Below are 8,786 nucleotides of genomic sequence, written 5' to 3' on the forward strand. Positions count from 1 at the left end.
GTTTTCAATTAAAGGCCAGCCAAATAAAAGCCCCCAGGGGCAACCCTCTCATCTCTGAGACCTTTCTCTGAATCCTTGCTTAATAAACTTCTATCACTTTACTCACTCTCCTTTGTCCAAGAGATTTGTTCTTCAACTCCATGACATAAGAATCAAGCTCTCTTGCATCACCATGTACCTGTAACCTGTTACATGGACTCTAATCTCTTCAACCCTAAAAAATACTAGAGTATACTTTGGCTAGGGTGATTTGGATAGAGATTTTGAAAGTTGATTTGGATGGATCACATCAAGGAGAGTGTGTAGACATCAACCGTACTAAAAACTGACATCAATAGTATCGTAGTCAATTTGTACTTCTTAAGATCTATGGTCACTCTCTGGCATTAGGCTGTATACATGGTGAGGGATGTTGGGTTTGGGATTGAACACAGTAGTAAGAGCATCTGGAATTCTAATAATGGTGTCCCTAAGAAATGACCCAGTGGAATCACTTGGATAATATGGCCAGTCGGTTTATTATATTAAAGGCAGAAAAAAAATATTAGTTTTTTTTTTAATTCTACATGTGGAAAGTCACATGACTTCCCTTTTAGAGTTAGCTTAGTTCTTAAAATCTCTTGAAATAGTTCACACAGTTCTATATTCTGCAGGTAGAAAAAATAAATGCTCAAGAAAATGAAAACAAATGGGAAATAGATATAGGAACTCATGATCAAGCCTGGGATAAGATTGACTTGGGATATAGTTCTTCCTTATTTCTTAGAAGTTGACCACAATTTATCGATGAAGATTTCTAGGGTCCAAATTAAAAAAAAAAAAAAAAAAAAAAAAGGTAGAACCTATGGCATTTAGAAGGAATATAAACCAGTTAGTTCTGACAGGTTTTTTTCCCCCCTGGGGATACCACTCAGCATGCACTGAGTGGTTGGAAACAACATTCAAGTCATGCATAAGTAATGACTATAAATATGGAAATATATTTTCTTATGGTCATTTCTTAGGTTTTAGACCTGTGTTGAGGTAGTGTAATAACAAAATGCAATTCAGTAAAAGCCATTCTTAGAAGGACTAAAATAACAAAATCAAAATATGATAGGGCATGAAAGAAGATTTAAAAAATCTATTATCTGGAAAATTGGTGCATTTTGCTTGTGTTTAGTCATATGTGTCACTGTATTTCAGACCGCGTGTCCAAGGGAAAATGACCCACTGAGGAAACTTGAGAAGAGGGTTAGTCAAAAAGGAAGGACCCCAAGCAGATTCTTAAAAGCAAAAAGGCATGGAAGAGGCTGTCAGTAAGGAACTGAGAGAAAATAAGAATATTAGCTGGAAATTGGAGAAAAGAAGACCTATGTTATTTAGTGGTGGTAATTTGGACACGCTGTAACCTGCAAGCCATGAAAAACATGATATGTACCTAATGAACTTGGAAATGGAATTCAGAAGATCTCCAGACAGAAATGAGCTAAATATAAAAAAGGCAGGGCCTCCTCGACTAAAAAAGAAAACTCTTTCTCACTCTCATTCTCTCCAGATGGCACATAATTCTCAAATAATAGCTTCCAAAACAAAGATATCATCCAAGTTGCTATCAGGCAAATTAAATAGACATAAAACCAAGAGTGTGATGTAAAACTCTTTGTAAAAACTTCAGAAAGATCTAAGCCACTCGTCTGAAATCATCAGCTACCTTCATGGAAAGGAAAGATGACTCAGAGGGCAGAGCCAAATTGGCAGAAAGAACAGGTACCAGGAAGAAAGTCTGAGCCCTAACTGAGGAGCTAGAAACGTATTTCTGGTTTGATTTAAGGTTGTTTGTTAGCATTTGAAAACATACATACAATTTAAAAAAATGTTATTTTGCTTTAAATCTTATGCAGATGTTGGCTATGCATTGAATTCTGGGTTGATTGTTATTTTCTATTTTTCTCAAGTATGTACTACTCTTGAAATCCACATCCTAAATCTTGGATCGCTCTACTCTGTGGATAGCATGAACCTGTTAAATATTTCTCTACAGTTTTTCCCCTCTCCCCAACTACAGGTTTGCTTTCCTTGACTAACAACACAGTTTTCCTAGACCTATCACAAACAGGAAAGATTTTCTACGGAATACCCTAAATTTGGATTTGAATCTCGGCTTCAACGAGTTGGGCAACTTACATAAACCTTCTGTGTATTTTTATTTGTAAAATATTGACTTTTAAAATTTATTTTTCATTTTTTTTACTTTTAAAACTTAAATGAATATATGTTTAGAGAAGTGAATACAATTCATTATCATTGATTTATTTATTATTTATTATAGTGCCAGTATTACTTATTACATTGCCAGTTTGAAGTGATCTGCTAAATACCTACACTTACCAAGCTAACGTGACTTCAGAGTAGATTGGTTCCTTACAAAGGGCGTGGCATAAGATGCCAATGATGAATTCTTTTTTTTTTTTTAATTTTTTTTTTTATTTATTTATGATAGTCACAGAGAGAGAAAGAGAGAGGCAGAGACATAGGAAGGGAGAGAAGCAGGCTCCAAGCACCAGGAGCCCGATGTGGGATTCGACCCCGGGTCTCCAGGATCGCGCCCTGGGCCAAAGGCAGGCGCCAAACCGCTGCGCCACCCAGGGATCCCCCCAATGATGAATTCTTAATAGCAGTTATCCTAGAGTCCAAGGCACTGGCTGACAGAGTTACTTTTGTAAACTCTCTATGTGGTAGGTGAGGTCTTCAGTTTTCCTAAAATGTTTTTCACTTATGAATGTTATGAAAGAGAGAACTTTGACAAACTTCATTATTTTTCTCATTTAACATTTCTATGGCATCAGTTTTGTCAGTTAACATCTAAATGTCTACATGGAAAAATGATCCTATTTAATAAAATGATCCTAATATTTAATAAAAATATTGAGTTAAGGTTTAAAAACGTTTCATGTTGTTATTTATTGGCATACTTCATTCTTCTGAGAATTGTTTTAGAAAGAGAGAAGGCAGGCAAGGAAATGGATCACTGACATATTTTTATGCTTTCTTCATAAATAGTCTCTGAAGTAATGACAATCTGCTCTGGTGGCATTGCATGGTTCACTTTTAAGAATTTAACTCCTAAATTGAAATGAAAGATAGATAGATAGAGAGAGAGAGAGAGAGAGAGAGAGAGAGAAATGGCTTAAAAAGAAGTCCAGAAATACCAGACATTCAGGAAGAAAAATAAATTAGGTATGATACAATACAATATTTTATTTGGTACTACTCTATTAGTACAATAGTTTTTAACCACTACTCAGTAAATAGAATCAAGAAGTAAGTGCTCTAATGTCTTGACGTAGTCTCTTTAATCAGGTTAGGAGCAAGGGGGATTTAATATGATACTGGAAATTTTCTACATGTTAAGACTGTGATGAGATGCGTCACTGTGAATCCATTCTATGTGTGGGGAGAGGTGTGTACTTAGAAACAAAGGGTATTCATCTTCTTGTGGATGCTTAACTATGCTTTATTCATGCTGTTGCTTAACCTTGTGGTAATAACTCAATTTTTAAAGGAAGAAGGCATGAGCTAAATGTCATGTAGTCATTTGAAATAACCTAGAAGTATCACTGATTAAAGTTGTATAACAGTTCTACTACTCTCACTAAAATACATGTCATTAAAATACACAAATTATCAGAAGATCATGTTTAAAAAACAGAAAAGCACATATAGGTGTTAGCAAATCCAGAAAATATGAGAACACAATATGTTTATAAGGAATTAAATGAATTGTCATTGTGAGAGCCGAATGACTAGATGTCATTATGATGAAATTTGAGGAAATTCTGCCTCAATAATTCTCATTGGGAATTTGCTGATATAATGTATGGACAAGAGGAAGAAAAGATGCTCATTATTGTGGTAGGCTCTTGAGGATGCTCTGAGAGCCCTTCTGAAGGGTCTTTGCCAGTCCATGCTCCATTCACTGGATATTGTTGAGAGTTGATTGCTAAGCATTTCCAGCTGTCTTTCTCCCTGATTGGTGCCCAGGCCAGATGGGATCCACTCCTCCAGTGGGGAAAGGCTGTGTACATCTCTCATACTCATCCTCCACAGAACTCAGCCAAAGACATGGGGTTAAGGGTACAGGAACTTGATTCAAGGGAGAGACCTATTCTGTGGTGCAATTCAAGTTCTAGAGCTTTCTCTGGATCACTCTAGCCACTTCCTTACTAACTCTCAATGCAGCAGTGAAAGATTGGCTGTCCATCATATCAGCCATCCTTTTAACTAATTGTCCAATTCCAGTAGATGTGAATATAGTGCCAGAATTTTTCAACAGTACCCCATGGTAAACAGCCTTATTCAACTGATACGAGTTTATTTTCCCTTTATTACAGACTTCATTCATTTCCAAACTTACCTAGGTCAGCACATTTTTCCCTAACCCACTTTGATAAGTTTGTTTCATGCATTTGCAAAATGCTTTGATTGTTTTGCCACGTACTGGATTCCATCCTGGAAGTTCTATGGATTCTGATAAAAGCATAGTGTTGTGTAGGCAAAATCATAGCATAGTACAAAATAGTTTCACTGCTCTCAAAAAATGTCCTCTGCTTTGCCCCTTCAATTCTTCACTTCTCCAGAATTCCTGGCAACCACTGATTATTTATTATGTCTATAATTTTGCCTTTTCAAGAATGCAATATAATTGGAGTCATATAGTATGGAGTATTTTCAGATTAGCTTCTTTTACGTCGATATATGCTTTTAGGATTCATTTATGTGACTCCATAGCTCATTTGTCTTACTGCTGACTAGCATTACATTGTATGAATGGATCACAGTTCACTTTATCCTATTAATGGAAGTCAGATTGCTACCAATACTTAACAGCTATGAATAAAATATCCATGAACGTTAGCATACAGATTTTCATGGCAACTTAAATTTTAAATTAGCTGAGCAGATACCTAGAAGCAAGAGTTTTGGATTGCACGGCAGTACATTAGCTCTGCCAAAAAAACAAACAAACAAACAAACAAAAAAAACAAAGCAAAACAAAACAAAACAGCCGAACTGTTTGGCAAAGTGTCTGCGCCATTATGGATCTCCACCATAGTTCCTGTTGCTCTGCAATTAATGGTTTAGTTGCTGAATTTTAGCTTTTCTAAGTGTGTAGTTATTCTAAATTATCTCCTTATTTTAATCAAATTTGATGTTTTTTGTCATTTGTATATATATTTTTTGTGATGTTTCTCTGCTTAGACTACTTGCTCATTGCTTAATTGGGTTGTTTGCTTTCTTATTACATTTTAAGAGTTCTGTGTGTATTTTGAAGGCAATTTCTTTACCATATCTGTAAATATTTTTCTAATCTGTATCTTTTCAGCCTTCTAATAATGTTTTTCTCAAAAAATTTTTAAATTTTAATTAAGTCCAATTTATCCACTTTTCCTTACATTTGTTGACCTTTTGATGTATTTTTTACAAACTCATCACCAAACCCATAGGATTCTCTCCAATGCTCTCTTTCAGAAGTTGTATATTTCTGCATTTTACATCATTAGTCCATTTGAATTTTTCTTTATAAATTATGTAATATCTCTGTCTAGGTCTGTGTTTATGTATATGAAAGTCCAATTTTTGCAAGTCCAGTTGTTCTAAAACTTTCTTCTATAAATTGATTATATTTGTTCAGTCTCTTTCTGGACCCTCCCTGCTGTTTGATCGACTTTATGTCTATTCTTTCAACAATATCACCTGCCTTGATTACTGCAGTTTTTAGGAAGTCTTGAAATTGGGTAGCGTGAGTTCTCTAACTTTGTTCTTTTCCCTCAGGATTTTGTTAGCTCATCTGAATCTTTTGCCTTTCCATATACACTTTAGGACCAGATCGTACTGACAATCTGTCCGGATGAGCTTTTGGGAATTCTGATTGCAGTTGTGTTGGCTCTATAGATCAAGTTGTGAGAAATTCACATCACAGTATTGAGTCTCAAAATCCATGAAAATTAAGTATCTATACATTTATTTATTTCGACGTTTAATTTCTTTCGGCAGAGTTTTACAGTTGTCTGCATCTAAACATTTTACATTTCTGTTTGATTTGTATCTAGGTATGTCACTTTATTGGATGTGATTGTAAATGTCACTTCCTAAATTTCACATTCTAGTTGCTCATTTGTGGCATATAAAAAAGCAATTGAGTTTTGAATATTAACTATTAAACTCATTAAAACTTAAACTGTAACCAGAGGCATCAGGTGGGACTTTTGGTTTCCACTCAGGTTATGATTTCAGCTTCCTGAGATCAGCAGGACAGGGGCTCTGTGCTCAGCAGGGAGTCCCCTTCCCCCCTTTCTTCCCCACTCCCCTCCCTTTTCCTCCTTCCTCCCACCTCTCCCCACTCTTCCCATGCTCTCCCACTCACATGTTCACATGCACCTTCTCTCATTCTCTCTTTAAAATAAAATAATCTTTGAAAAAAAACAACTTAAACTGTAATCTTGTTATATTCTCCTATCATTTCAGTATTTCTTTTGGGTACGGATTATTTTCAAAAACATGTCATCTGTAAATTTAAAAATCTGAAATTCTTATATTAATTTTTTTAGCCATAAAAATATGTTTCATTCAAATGTCTTCTTTTCCTTGGATCAAAATATGTATTCTTGCATTTCCCCTGATTTTTCATTATGGTTTATTAAGATAAATTTAATATTTATATAACACTTATAACACTATTAATTAAATTTTTATTAATTTATTGGTTATAAGTGTTTCTTTAATGCTCATCTTCCTTAACCTTAAATGATCTTTAGATATGATTTTTTGTAATATATCTTTAAATAACTTCTAGTGAAGAAAAGTGAATTTGTTAAAGCATTAATAATTTTAAAATTTTAATTTAGAAGGAAAGAAAACATATTTGATATTTTTATTCAGTTAAGCTTCTTTATGTTTTCTTTCATTTGTATCAATACATCAGTTAAAAGTTATATTTAGTATTTCCTCTAATCATATTAATAAAACTTCAGTTTGTGTAAACCTCTAACAACAACCAGCATAATTTTAACTGTGTTTGTAATTAAGAAATCAACCCTTTTCAGTTTTTGTAACTATCAACTGGCAAAGTTTTATTATTCAAGTTCTGTTCACAAAAACTGCCATGTGGAATATCACATTACCAGATTTTGAAGAGAAAAAAAATGTGGAAGAACAATGGCAAGATCAGAGTAGTCATTCTCTGAGCAGAAACTTTAAATATCAGCCTTTCCTAGATCTTATCTTCATGCTTTATAACAATTTATGAAAGATGAAACTTATGAGCACTTATTCAGTTCACAAATCCCATTCTTTGTCTGAAGAGTTCCTTGATAATTTGACATATCAGATGCAAATAAAGAGATAAAGAGATTGAAACAAGAATGCATGTGCCACACATTTTCTATTTAAATCCAATGTCTACATTTCAAAATGTGACACACTGCATTTTTACTCAAGATATGGAGTTGATTTCTTCAGGGAAAAAAAAAGGAAATATAGGACTTACTTTTCTTTTGATTTTTTCTAGTCCCTTAATTGTGATAAGAAAAAAGTTACTATCACTATTTTATAGCGAAATGATATAGGTATCCCTTGCTTTCCAAAAGTTCACCTTACACAACTTTCTTTTTAAAACAATCTATGTTGGTACCCTTTTTCATTAATGTAGGTCCTTTAAAGAGCATAGTGCTATAAGGCAAACTTCTGAACAATGGGGAATACCTACCCATAGGCCTTCTCTGCAACCATCTGCAAGGTGTACAATGTGTTAATTTGGCACATTTTAATATTGTAATATGATTAACCCTGAGCATTAGTTAGCACCTCTATCATGTCATGCAATTATTTCTTTTTTTGTGGTGAGAACATTTAAAGTCTAGTCTCTTAGCAGCTTTAAAGTTTATAAGACAGTATTGTTCAGTAGATTTCATCTTTCTTTGTTCTGGGTTTCTCATCACTTCAGAATTCCTGTTGTCACTTCTACTTTCCATCTTTAACACTCATAGTGGCTGATTTCTGATGACTTGTGCTCCACAGTGAGAATCTCCTGTGATGAACATCTGTGTCAGCATCCCTGTGGACATTGTCAACAGCATCATGTGTCCTGAAAGGTCTATCTCAGAGGATAAGTCCTTGAGGACAATACAATTTTCTCCTTAATACTATGTGCTAGTCTGGGCTTCTTCCCAGGTTGAGATTGAATCAGAGAAAAGGACTGAATGATGTAAGTAAGGAGCATGCACACATCTGGACTGAATATTTGACCATTTGGGAGATTATGACCAATGGGAGACCATTTGGGAGAATGGAGACTTGCAAATGATCTCAAACGACTTATTTTAGGCCAACAGTTAAATATCTGCTTTCACAGCTATGCTCACTTTAATTCCTTTTCTTGATGCATGTTCAACTCTTTCTCTTGCATCTCACGTTTACCTTCTTTTTGAAAACTGTTTAAACATGCTTAGCTAAAGATATTTTTTACCTTCTCTCAATTCTTGAGGGAATTGCTATGAATGTTTTTTAAATATTATGGTTAGATTTTGTTAGTATATACTATTACATTTGTATGTTTTTATTTTAGACCTCCAAATAACTAATCATCTCTTGAAGTTAGTGCTTCATGCTACTCTAAGCTCTAAGCTAGAATTTATCTACTGACTGATTAATAATAGAAGACAAAAAATATTAGAGCCAGACATTATTTTCTGGACTTTAGGAGAGACCAATCTTTATTTTAAAAATAAGAAAGTCATAACAGGTAG

Source organism: Canis lupus, chromosome 31, assembly GCF_048164855.1.
Source record: "Canis lupus baileyi chromosome 31, mCanLup2.hap1, whole genome shotgun sequence".
NCBI lineage: Eukaryota > Metazoa > Chordata > Mammalia > Carnivora > Canidae > Canis > Canis lupus.